This window comes from Callospermophilus lateralis, chromosome 15 (assembly GCF_048772815.1).
Source record: "Callospermophilus lateralis isolate mCalLat2 chromosome 15, mCalLat2.hap1, whole genome shotgun sequence".
Classification (NCBI taxonomy): domain Eukaryota; kingdom Metazoa; phylum Chordata; class Mammalia; order Rodentia; family Sciuridae; genus Callospermophilus; species Callospermophilus lateralis.
Window position 1 is genome coordinate 47,851,676 of NC_135319.1, and position 13,842 is coordinate 47,865,517.

The following is a 13,842-nucleotide window of genomic DNA, read 5'->3' on the forward strand; positions in this document are numbered from 1 at the left end:
GATGTGGCATAGATTGTCATTTCAGGAAGAAAACCAAGCCATAACCAATTCCACTGATTGCATTCTAATTATAATGTGACCTCCTGTTGCTTTGCATAGAGGCAGTATTCATTTCAGTCCACCACTGTAAAACTTGCCGAGTCAACGACCCTCAAAGGGCCAATTGTAAGATTTAAGCTTGGATTTTTTAGTTCATACCAAAAGACCTTTATTCTGCCAAGCCTCTGCTGATTGGGCCAGAAAGAATGCATTTGATTATATAGACTAAACTTATTGGGAACAGAACCTTTGTGCTTTGAAATGCTTTTCATTCAAATTACATTCAGACATTCAATCAACATTGATTGTGATATGGATTGGCAATAGGGAATGCCTTGGGTTTTTAGTCTGGCTGGGAAGTTTGCTCTTCTCTGGGCTAGAGAACTGCAGCAAGGGAGCCAACCGAGTTTCCCTAACCTGAAACTTGAGTTTCTTACAAGAGGAAGGTTTCTCTGGAGAGGCTGGGGGCTCCTTGTTCCCGCCTGATTCGATATCCCAAGATAATTTATTTGACTTGAAAACATGGGATCTTTGAGACTTCCAAATGTTTAATTAGTCTCTGAGAACTTTGGGATATGTGTGCATGTTTTTGTTTATGTTAAATGAAGCAAATCCTTGATTTTGCTCATGAAAATCTAGGAGAATCTACCTTAGATCCATATTTGAAGGTTTATATTTAGAAGGAAGTAAGCACGGGTAAGGATTCTCCTCGTCCTAGCTGCTGTCTGGATGGTTAGGAATAAGGTTCAGTTTTCTTATCTGTAGCATGAAATAGTATGTGGTTCCAAGGTTCAATTCATAATTTAGGTAATTTGAAAATATTAAGAAGAAATATTCAGTGAAAGTGTTGTTATTCATTAGTATTTATAAGTCAGTGTATGTGTATTTGTTGAAGAACCTTCTGTAGCTAGACCTCTTTGTCTCTGGAAAAAATCCCGCTGAGACCAGTGTTCCAAGTAGTTGGCTCTTGGCAGGCCTCACAGACATAGTAAAGGTTTTGTTTCAACTTGAAGGTGCTCTTCAGGCCCTTCTGAATGACTTTAGCTTGGAAGCAGGCTAGAATTCCAAGAGGGGGCACTTGCCAGGACTTCCTCATTCCAAAGAAATAAATAGTTCCCCTCTCTTTATTCAATCCAAGGGCATCAGCTGTCACCTGTGTGCAGGTGATTCCCAAAGATGGATTTCCAGCTTCAGTAGCTTTCTTGAAATTCAGCATTGCCAAGTATAGGGTCACTTTGAGTAGGATTCTAGGATTTCAGTTCAGTGTTTTGCCATTTACCCCCCTCAACTGCAAAAGCTTGGAATTCCTTTATTTTCTATTTCTCTCTTACCATCCACATAAAGCTAGATGCCAAGTCTGTGAATTCTATCACTGAGAATACTCTCATAAACACTCATTTTTCCTAAAATAACTGCTTTCTCTTTAGGTTTAATAGGTTTCCTCCTGGCCAATGTAAGAACCTCTTTAATGATTTCTCCATCTTTGGACTCTCCACTGATCTAATGCATCCTACCCTAGTATGGCAGGCAACTTTCAGGGCTGGCCTCATGATACCTATTTAGTGGTGTCCACTCCCTTGTGAAATCCACTCCTCTTGAGTGGGCAAAACCTGTAAGTTGCTTATAACCAGTAGATTGTGGAAAAGGTGATGGGGTGGGATACTGCTGCCAGGATTAGGTTGCATGACATTGTGACTTCTGCTTTGCTAATGGACTCTCTTCTTGCTGACCTTGGTGAAGTGAGATGCTGTGTTTGGAGAGGCACACATGGCAGGGGCGGTTGCTAGCCAGCAGTGAATGGGGAACTGAATCCTGTTACCAACCATATAAAGTTGGAAGCTGTGTCTGTTGAGCCTTAGATGAGACTTCGACCCTGCCCTATACGGTGAGCACAGCCTTGTGAGTATCTGAAGCCGGAGACCGCACTAAGTTGTACCCAGATTCCTGACCCACCCAAACTGAGAAAGTAAATATGTATAGTTTTAAGCTGTCAAATTTGTGGTGTTTTGTCACATAGAAGTAGATAACTGTGTATTAGTGCAGCCAGATTACTTCCAAGCAATGTCAATCTTTTGCTCAAGTTCGAGACCAAATACAAAGGCCCAAGACTCTGTATTTGGTCTTGGACTACCTGTCCTTTCTGTTTTCTAACTTCCTCCCTGAACACTCTCACCTCTGCACTGTTCATAATTCTGGCTTTCTGACTTTTACCCTCTGTGACATTGTTACCATTTCCTGGAATCACTTTACGACCAAATCCCATATCTTTTTTAAAGGCCCACTTAAATGCCACCTCTTTCATAAAACCTTTTGTGGTCCCTGAAGCTATATAGATCTCTGAGCTGCCATCACATTGTACCTTAGGTCACTTTTCATTTTTCACCTCAAATGGGGGTTGTTTGAGGGCATTATCTGAGCTCTACTTCCAGACAGAAGATTTCATGAAGAAGTCAGATCCTTATTCATTTTCTCCTACCCTCAGATCCCTTAATAGGATGACTTATGGGTGGTGTGCTCTCAAGGAAGTTTTTCCTTCATGAGAAGCAAGCCAGTTTGCCCACAAGAGGGGCAATGAGTAAGTGGAGTGTGGGATTACTGGCCTATCTACTTGCTTGTTCATTCATTCATTCTTATCCTCCCTATCACAGGCATTAACCTAGGGACTGGGACAGGACTCTGGATTCATGGATACCAAATTTAAAAGGGGTCCCTACACTTGGAGTTTATTGTACTGCAGTTATCATCATGAGATTCTTAATAACTCTATCTTCAGATCTGTACTTTCTAATCCCAATAGGCTAGTGATGTATGTTAGGCACTTAAAGAATTTTCCCCTGCCTGCAGGCCTCTATGCCACCTCTGGAGAGGCTCTAAACCAGCTTTCATCTTACCTTTTGACTCCACGGAGGTACCTGGGCATTACCCCAAGGAGTCAAGGTTGGACACACATGTCCCACATGCCAAGTCATGGTGTAGAGACCTTGGGCATCTGTGAGGGTCTGTACTTGCCTCATCATCAGAACATAATATTAAACAACAAATAAATGCTACTAGAGAGAAACCACAGGAAGGAAAAAAGTCTTTTCTTTCTTTTTGAACAAGGAGCCCCATGTTTTTCTTTGTACTGGACCTTGCTGTTCATGTAGCTGGCCCTGACTAGGAATATAGTGGACAACTAGATAGGCAGGCCTCCAGCTTTGGTCAGGAGAAACCACAAACATTAAACAAATGAGATGATTTCAGAAAAGTAATGAGTGCTTTGAAGAGAATAAAATGAGGTGACTGTGGTACAAGGAACATATTATTTTAAAGATGACCAGGGAACCCTCTCTGGGAACATGGCATTAAGAATAGACATCTGAAGGAGTTTAGGGAAGAATATGGGGCAATTTCCAGGCAGAGGAATGTACTAGATCAAAGTCCTTGGGGCTGGACAGGCTTGAAATGGCCAAGAGCTAGACATGGAAGCCAGTGTAGGAGGAGCCCAGCAACTGTGGGGGAGAGGAGACAGGTGATTTTCTCAGGTAAGGATGCAGCTGGACTCTATCACCAAGCTGGCCATGGTGAGGAGCCAGCATGCCTTGCAGCCTGTCCAGGTCTGGAGTCCTGGATTTTTCTCACCTAAGAATAATTCAGAAGGAAGCGACTTTGCAATTTCTATCTTCTTCTGTTATCAACATAACTATTTTGCATTCTTTAGAACAGAGATATTTTGCACAAAAATATGTAATTTAGGGTGTAAGGTCTGGTACCCAGGGAGAGATTTGCAAATGAGACTCTCTCCTTTCTATTCCCACAAAACTTCAAGGACTCTGGAATTTGCTCCAGAAGTCACAAACTGGCACTGTATGGACCAAATCTTGGCCCCAGATTTTTTTTATTTGCTTTGTGTGTTGCTATTAACCAAACTGGAGAGCTCCTCCAAGGGCCCTGAGGTCTTCAGGTAGCTCTGTGCTCACCTGCCTTGCGATCTCCCGTTCGAGCCTATTCCCTTCATGCCTGGGCCCATATTTTAAATTGTTTCTCTTTGTAGAATAATGCCCTCTGCAGACCTAGAAATGTAGGCAGGTAGCTGGACCATGGGGCCAAATACCCAGAAGACTCATGAACCCTGAGGTAGTTCTTCCTGATCCTCTATGCCTGCACCTCTCTTTACTGATCTTAGAAGTCGGAGGTGAGATAAGTCAAGTGAGAGAACCCAAGAGGCTAGAGTCCTAATTCCATTGTCTGCTGTGCCCATTCTGTGGGTGCCTCAGAGACGCTAGTTCAGGAACCCCCCAGGGCCAGCGGCATTTTGCTTGCTCCTGCCTGCTGGCTGTTGCTTTAAAGATTTGGGGCTTTAGCCGAGAAGGAAATTAAGTAATTTTGTTATTTTTCCTTGATAATGCTAAAATTATTAATCTTCAAAGATAAGTACTGTTCAGCGCATAATGAGTTAGAATTGTTGATAATTATAATTTTGAAGAGTTTCAGCTTGCTGTCAGCCAAGTAATTAAAGGGGCGGGACCAGGGTTCTATTTTGTTCATGATGGTTGTGCTTCTGCTGAGAATTCTCTGTGCAGCAAGATGGGCTTGTTCTCTTGGTAAATGAAAGGGTTAATGAAATCAAGTGACCCACTGGGTGCTGAGACATTCCCTTTTCCTCATTTCCCCTGGCCTGCAGTCTCTTCCTATGATAGATGTTCCCATTGTTCTTGAAAGGCCAGAGCCCCTGACAAGACCCCTCTCCTCTGATAAACAGATCCTGGATGTCTGGGTCCTGTCTGAATCCCCCAAAGAGCCCCTTTTTCCTTTCTCTTGTCTGCAACTGGCCCCTTCACCCAATTGCCCATGAGCCACGATTTTTTACAAACTTCTTGCATATACTAGCGCTGGGCTAAAAAAAAAATGGAACCAAAAGAAAAGAGGAAGAGAAAATGGAAAACTAATGATTCAAGAAATCACATAGCACGAGATAATTCTATTTTGAAATCACAGCAGTGGCACCCAGAGGCGGACGCTCCCCAAATTACTAGTGAAAACCCTTTGATGTATCCAGTTGTAAGAAAGCCCAAGGCACTTTTTTATTATTATTATGAGTGTTTCACATTCCCCGGAAGAAGCATTTAGCAGCTATTTTTAAATGTCCGTGTGTGAGCAAGCTAAAAAAATAAAAATAAAGATTGCTAAAAATCTCCCAATCCTACTAAGTGTGCTTATTTGATGGCTGGCTTTTACTTAGAATAAAGTTCTTAGTGTGGCGTTTGAGGCCCTCCGAGACCAGTCTGACCTCGTGTGTCACATTCTCTCCTCTTGCCCACTCGCTGCTGGAACCATACTGGCCTCCTGGTTGAGTAGGAGTGGGTTGACGTGTGCCTGGATTAGCCTCTCTCCCTCCTGTATTTCCTTCCCTGGGCATCTGAATGGCTCCCTGGTCCCTCCGTGACTTCTTTCACGTATTTCTCCCAAGTGTCCTTTCTTTGGAGGTGCCTTCCCTTGCCACACCATGTGAAACCACAATTCCCCACTTTTGATAGTATGAAAGGGGGCTTCACAGATGTGATTAAGAAGTTCAAGATAAGAAGAGTTTCTTGGATTATTTGGATGGTCCCAGTATAATCACAAAAGTCTTTATGAAAGGGAGAGACAGCATGGTCACAGAAGGAGGAGATGTGATAACAAAAGTGAAGGTCAGAGTAATGCAGTTTGGGGATGGAGTGAAGGTGCCACAAGCCAAGAAGTGCAGGCAGCTTCTGGGAGCTGGGAAATCAAAGGAAAAATGATTCTCCTTGGGACCTCCAGAAGGATCCAGCCCAGCAGACATCTTGACTACTTTCTTTCTTTTTTAATTTTTTAGTACCAGGGTTTGCACTTAGGGGCACTTAACCATGAGCAACATTCCCAATCCATTTCATTTTTTTCTTTAGAGACAGTGTCTCATTAAGTTGCTTAGGCCCTCACCAAGTTGCTGAGGCTGGTTTTGAACTTTCCATCCTCCTGCCTCAGACCCTGATCCACTAGTATTACAGGCATGTGCCACCACACCTGGTGACACCTTGACTTTCTTTAACTCAAGGAGAGCCATTTGCTTTAGCAGCCAGAGAAAACTGCTAACTGGCAAGCACCCAGGCAATGGGATTGTCATAGACTCTGACAGTCTGTGATATCTATGAAGCTTCTGTTTTCAATTAGGGTTTGTTTCTGATTTGAACAGAGAGAAGACCTTTCTAGTAGATGCTTTCTCGTCCCCTTTAAGTCTCTGAGGCTAGGCATGTGGCTCAGTGGCATCAAAGCTTCCTTGAGCATTGAGGGGAGGGAAGGTGCCCAGGTGTTTCCAGGTAGTTCAGATGACGGTGAGGGAGTTGAGGAGAAGCAAATGTAGCCTTCCCAGGAACAGTGCGATGCCGTTCCTACATCTGTTTAAAAAATCCAGACTTGTCATCCCTCGAGTCCCAGTGGACAGTTCTCTCCAGTTAAGAATGTGATGGGCTGGTGGGATTTGAAAGTAGTGTCTTTTCATGGTCCTTCAGAAAACTGAAAGCTCACGGTTGATGGGAAGGGTTTGTAATTGGACCTAGCAAGAATCAGATCTCAATAGGGCAAAACAAACCATGGGGAAAGTCCCACTAGAGCCTCTTCCTGTTCATTCATTTGTAGAATCCTCCTATTTTAATTTTTGGAATTAAAATATTTAAAAGCTAATGTATTTGTGTAGCCCCTATGTGTTCTCCCTTTCTCTCCTGTCTCTTGCTTTATCTTTCCTCTTGCCCTCTCACAGTTAGTCTCTCCCTCTCCTTCTCTCTCTGCATTTGTGTGTGTGTGTGTGTGTGTGTGTGCACATGGGTGGCACACATGTGATGCTTTTTCCTGATCCTCTACCTCTGGAAATTGCCTATATTTGTGAGGATAATCCTCGTACTTTTCTTTTTTCCAGGTTTATTTTTAAAAGATGATAATTTCATCAAGCAATCATAAAATCCAAACACTCCACCCTCTTAAATAGCCTTTTACTGAACTTACGCATCAAGGGAAACCTACAAATTAAGGGATGAGAAAAACAATGGAGAGAGCTCTGAGAGCCGGGGTTTTTGTTGTTGTTGTTGTTGTTGTTATTGGTTTTTTTGTTTGTTTGTTTTTTGGTTTTGCATCTGCATATGTTCTTTACTTAAAAACTGGAGAAATGTTGAAGGGATTTGGGAAGTCCTGACACCATTTCTGGAGAGGTTGGTTGTGCACAAGTGTACACATAGTATCCTGGGGTATTAACTTGATATGCAGAAAAAAGACATGTTGGCATTTATGCTGGCTGCAGTGTCATGTTTTATTGCATGTTCTGTGGCAGGAAGGGAAGAAAGGTTTAAGTGTACCTTCATTATAGCCCACCTTGATCCATATCAAGGACAGTAGGTAAAAAATATGAGTATTGAGAAGCGGGTTTTGATGAAATCTTGTATTTTCTTATACTCTAAGTACCTGGCAGGGAGGTTTTGGGATGGCTTGATTAAAAACCAACTCATGCTGGGCATTGTGGTGCATGCCCATAATCCTAGCAGTTCGGGAGGCCAATGCAGGAGGATCGCAAGTTCAAAGCCAGCCTCAGCAACTTAGTGAGGCTGTAAGCACCCAGTGAGATCAATTCTCAGAATTAAAAGAAAAAAAAAATGCTGGGGATGTGGTTCAGTGGGTAAGCACCCTTGAATTCAATCCCTGACAACAAAAAACAAAAACAAAACAAAAACCCGACTCATTTGGGTTTTTATTAACAAAATAGGAATGACACATACAGCCAGTTAGAAATTTTTGTTGAGCATCTTATATTCTAACAAAAAATGTTTCGGTACCTTATGGTCTTGTGGTTCAATAGATGGTTTCCACTGAAGAGGTTAAAAGGTGATCCGATTATTTTATGCATGTGTGATTATGTCAAATTGAGCCCCATTATTCTGGTGAAATAGAACATACTATGAAAGTACTGAAAGAGTGATCAAAGTGGTTCTTCTCACCTTGCATGCCTCTCTGGCTGCCATGCAGGTGTGGTTGGCTATGACATCTGCCCAAAGGGCTCTTCAGGTGGGATTATGGCTGGAGCCCTTTCATCCATTGTGACCTTGGGTGTGTCCCCCCAAATGGGGCCAGGCTTGGTGAAGGTGAGGCCTCCCTGGAGCAGATTTGTGAAGCAAAAAGTGCAACCATTGTTATTATAGAGCAGTCTGTGGGGCCTGCTCTATAGTTTCTGTTGATTGTCTTTGATTTTACCTATCTTTAAAGGAGAAAACTTTAAAGTTTGAAAACAGAAAGGCTGAAGGAATTTTTCAGGCTCTTGATCCAGTCTAGCTACAATTCAGTCATCTTTTTTCCCTCACCATCTACTTATTCATCCATTCTTCGGTCTTTTCATCCATCCCAAAATGTGTGCTGAATGCCCATAAACAAGGTTCATTCATGCCTTCATAGCTCACGTGCAAGTGGGAAGGACGTGGATGAGGTATTGCTGTAGAGATGTGGCAGGTGGAGGTGCAGAGGAGAGGATGTGTGTGACTCAGCCTGGGCCCTCAGAGGAGAGAGGAGGAGGGCAGGAAAAGATCCTGGAGCTACTGGTGTTTTGTAAGGGAAGAAATGCTCTGTGCCGTGTGTTCAAGCCGTTGGAAGACTAGGTCCTATCCTTTTTCACTATGCTGTTAAAAAATGGAACAAGCTTAAAATCAGTGTTTCTTTATTGATTGTCTCATTCAATGAGAATTTCAGAGTTTAGGATGCCCAGAGGACTTGGACACATACTCTCTGCTTGCAGGGGAACTTAGTAGAATAAAGAATGAGTGAATGTGTTGAAAGATATAAGGTCTAGTTTTCATCCAATGTAAGAATAATTCCTAAGTCCTCTTCAACATTGAGATTTGCTTGATTAAATAACTAACCTTGATTTCATTATTTCATTCAACTCAATAAAACTTGTAAAATAGATTGTATAGTCATTCTCATTGTGTAGATGAATAAAAAGAGATTCAAAAGAGATTAAGAGATATGTACAAGTTCCCATGGCTAGATCTCCAAGTGGGAGTCAAAACTGTGTGTCTGTAAATCCAAGGTTGAGTCTATTGCATCTCTCCATCTTTCTTATAGGTAGCTGAGTTTAATAAATGACTTCATACAGACCAGGGCAATCTTCCTGCTAAACTCCCCTGAGACACAGACCTATATTAGAACATTTGTTTTGAATTAAAATATGATCTTTAAGGCATTCCTATTAAGGGAAATATGTTAAACACAGAATTTTAGATGATCAGAGCTGGAACTGATATAATTAGGTTATAATTCTAGATATGATTAGTCAATCATCCTCTGCCATATTACAGATGAGAGGGGACAGAGTTTCAAAATCATGGAAAGAATGCAAGTTTCCCTACTTCTACCTACATCAGCTAACATTTACTGTTTTTTTATTTGAACTGGCACCTATAAAGATCATGATCCAAGAGAGAAAGGTGCAGAATGATTGGGACAGAGAAGTCTGTGCTAGGGAAGGGCTTAGAGCATAGCATGAAATTGCTCATTCTGTGGTCAATCAGGTGTTGAGATGGTGCACCAACACAGAACCATGATGATGTCATGGTCAACACAGATGCACTGTGACACACTGATTACTAGCTGGGTTTGGTGGAGACTTTGCAGAACTACAAAAAGGGCCTTTAGATGATATAAGCCCAGCTATTTAAAACATTAGCCTTTGGGCAATCCCGATCTCCATTCAGAATTCTGACCATTATGGAGGATATTGAGAGGCAGAATTCTCATTGATTGTGCTCTGAATGTCTTCAAGGAAATGTTCTATGGACTTAGTCTTAGAAATGTAAATTATCCTTGTCAATATTTTACCAAAAGTCAGACTTTGTTCTTCAAACACCAGGGGAGAATGTGTTCATAGTGAGATAATTTTGACTAAGGGCGGGAATGTTTGAGGACCAGTCTGCCCAGTGTCTTGCCTGCTGTCTATAAGTACTTCTGAAGTTTGTCTTTCTTGTTTGCACTTTTGTTTTTCTGGTGGTTTCCTCTTTCTTCTCCAAGGCTGCAGGACCTGTGCTACGATCTTTAGGTCTCCATCCCTCTCCATCACTGGGCATCCCCTTCCTTTCATACTCCCTGTAAGAAGATCTCCCTTCTCTCCTGCTTTCTTTCAATGGTTTCCATGTCCCCTGAGTGTGTAGCAGTCACTTTGGGAGTGAATGAGTAGATGAATGAGTGAGGGAAGCAAAACAGAGAAGGAATACTTGCCGCTGGTTACTGCTGCCTGGAGACTCCCAAAGGAATTGAAGGCCATGGTCTAGGTTCGCTCAGTTTGTTACTTTGTGTCATTTGTCCATGTGGTTTTGGAGTAAAACCTGCTCCTCTGCTCCTCTCCTCCTCTCTGCTTCCCACCCCCCCACATGTTTAATGTTTTCTCTTATGTGTGAAAGTAGAGGAAAATAAAAGGGGGTAATTTCACTTAGCATGATATTTTGGGTAATTTCACTTAGCATGATATTCTCCATTTCTATCCATTTACCAGCAAATATTTTTAATGGTTGAGTAGAACTCCATTATTGTGTATGTGTGTGTATGTGTGCGTGTGCGTGCGTGCGTGCGTGTGTGTGTGTGTGTGTGTGTCATGCTGCTATAAACATTGATTTGGCTATGTCATTGTAGTATGCTGATTTTAGATATTTTGGGAAAATACCTAGGAGTGGGATAACTGGATCATATGGTAGTTCCATCCCTATTTTTTTGAGAAATATTCAAACTGCTTTTCAGATTTCATCAAGAAATTTTAAATAGGAGATCTAAAATATCAGATTGTCTTACTGAAAGATCACTCTGGACCTAGTCCACAGGTAGAGGCAGGAAGACCAGAAATAGGGTTGGAGTAAGAAATGCAATCCATGAAAGAGATATTGGTCATTGATCTGATTTGCCCTTTTTACAGTAAGAATAATCCTGAGATGAAATGTTCATGCATAGACATATTGCTGTATTTAGTAGTATTTCATTAGAAAAGATCAAACTAAAAATGTCAGCTCATCTTGGTATTACAGCATGTCGGGATCACTTGAAGGCTGATTTTGTTCTTTGGCCCTCCTGCCTTGTCATTTCAATAGCACATGGTGGATGGGAGAAAGGTTTCATGTTGAGAATGGTTGTCTACCTGGTTCAGACCACACTTCATCCAGATACATACATGCCACAAAGTCACATCTTTCTGGAATCTCAACTGTCACATTCAGACTAGTACCAGGTCTATGCAAATAATCTTTTAAAAATAACTAGGATGATTACATACATTATAGTTTTGTTTTGTGGACTACTTGGGTTGAATACTCTTGCCTAAGGTCAACTACATCATTTCTCTAAAGGGGAATTCCTTTTTTTTGGAATAAATCCCTTAGTATTTAAATATACTTTAGGTTAAAGGAACATAAGATTCCATTTCCCTGGCTAAGATTCTATTTGTGGCATTATGGTACCCATCCTGGGATCTCAAAGCACTTTCATTATTATCATGTTGCTGGTGGCCATTTTTGAGGAGTAAACTGTGGAAGTAGAGAGCAAACTGCAAGGGTGCCAGAGGCAGGGGATGGAGGAACACTCCTGGCAGGATAGAGGTCTCTGGAACTCATCCCAGGCTGGGAAGCTTTGCCTGGGTCTCCTGTGTTCTGTTGGGGCGGGCCACTTTGGAGGCATGACAGATGTAATGGGGCAGAGCTCTGCTTAGAGCAACAGCGGGGACAGTGATGGAAAGCAGATGGAGGCTCTGGCCTTCACTTGGTGAGAAATCCACGGAGGGAATGGAGAAGAATGTTTGCAGAATCTTGAGGACTGCTGGGACACCTTCTAATGAATTTTCAAGTTGCAGGCCTCTTTCTGCCAATGGTTGTGTTTGGTTTTGGTGAGACCAAATTACCCTTTGAGTTGTCTTCAAATTTGGAACATTTCCCAAATTTTGTTTGATTCACCAGCTGGAGGACTGGAATTTAAAAAAAAAAAAAAAAAATATATATATATATATGGCATGAAAGTATTAAAAAAAAAGTCTTGCCTTATTTTGGAATAATGAGTCAGAAAAGATGCTTATTCAGAGAACCTTGATTGTGCTTTGCTTCCCAGATTGTATAATTTTTTGTTGGCCTGGAACAATTGGGGTGCCATTTTATTTTATCTTCTGCTTTTAGGAGGGAGAGTCCAAGCAACTGTGGTTATGTGGAAGACTGGGAAGAAAAGGAGGGTGGGCTCTCTAAGCCCTTGGTTCTTTGGCAGAGGGACTAAAGGATTCCTACCAGACATGTGGAATCCACCAGGTCTCTTTGCCCAGATTCGGGTCCTTCCCTCCTGGGAGCCCGTTGGCAGGCAAGTGCAAGTGTCTCCATGTGGCTTGGTCTTTGTAGTAACCTTGCTTCTTTGCTGGAGGGATCCATTGTGCATGTTTTCTGAAGAGGATCTGGGGACCTTCTGGTTTTGCCAAGTTGACTATTTCTGCTCCTTTCTGGTGATCACAAAGAGTCCAGGGTCTGAGCACTCTTTTTCGTGTCTTCTTCAAGACAGGCCACAGGGGATTTCTCTTTAGATGACCTTTAGATCTATTTGGGGAAAGAAGATAAAGCTGGATGCTATAATTATTTGTTGTTGTTTTGAGAAGTAGCTTGATGGAAGAGCTCTAGACTGGGAATAAGAAGTCTCACATTCTAGTTCCTGGGTTTGTCCATATGATCTAGAATATGTTCCATCCCATACTTTCTGGGCTCCAATTTCTTCTTAAAATGAGGAGTGGGGTTTGGACTGGGTGCTATCTAATCCCTGTTTCCATATTAACATTCTCTAATCTTTGGCTGGAATATGTATGTGTATATATACACATTATGCTGAGAAAGAAAGATGGAGGATAATATCCCATGAATGTTATTGTCACCATATGTGTGTGCATTCCTGACGCAGCTACGGGCCCCACCCCTGCCATATGCTCCCCACACTTTGTCAGCCTGGCACATCACAGCTCAGCACAGCACATGTTCCTGCGTGCACGAGATGCGCTGACACAGCCTTCATGAAGGCTGACTCCATGTCCTGTTCTCCTGGCAGCTCCTTGAGGAATCCTAAAGTCAGCTGCAAGCCCCACACTCGCCTGACTTTGTAGAAGGGGGAGTGTAGGAGTGGGCTTCTCATCAGCTTGAGAGGCAGGCTCTGAGGGGGTCTTGGGCAGCCTCTATTTTCTGTGTCATGTAGTAGTATCAAGCTCCTACTTGTGTATCATTTGCAAACACTCACAGCAGGCTAGCCTCTTTGAATCAGGTCAGAGAAATACTGAGGCTTAGGCCGAGGCCTGCCATCTTTGGCGATCCAAATGGCTTGACCTGATGACATAGCATTAAATTAATATTGCAGAACTAGGCCGGATGTTTCATAAAGGGAAGATTGGTGATTCTCTGAAGGTGTGCAAATGACCCTTGCTCTGTAGTGAAATGGAATACCTCATGGAATCATGCTTTCCCTCTCCCTGGTAGGGGGTCACATGCTATATATTTTTCAAAGATTTTAAAGGATTAATGTACTCTATTCAAGCTTCAGTTCTACCACTTATAATGTGACTGTGGGCAAATCATTTAACTTCTTTAAGCTTTTTGCACCTAACCTTTAGAAAAAGATACTGCCTTTCATGCTGCACCCCCAACCCCTCAGGACAGTTATGAGATGTAAAGAAAATTATGTTTGTGAAAGTAATTTGTAAACAATAAATTTTAAATTAATCTGAGAGTCTAGAACCCCTTGGAAGGTATGTTTAACACTGTGGAACCCTTTACT

At 42.2% G+C, this 13,842-nt stretch overlaps 1 protein-coding gene across 1 annotated transcript in view; it reads left to right on the forward strand.

The window, feature by feature from the left end:
- Lrmda (leucine rich melanocyte differentiation associated) overlaps positions 1–13,842 on the forward strand; it is a 1,009,241-nt gene that overhangs the window by 879,438 nt on the left and 115,961 nt on the right. The gene's annotated exons all lie outside the window — the stretch shown is intronic.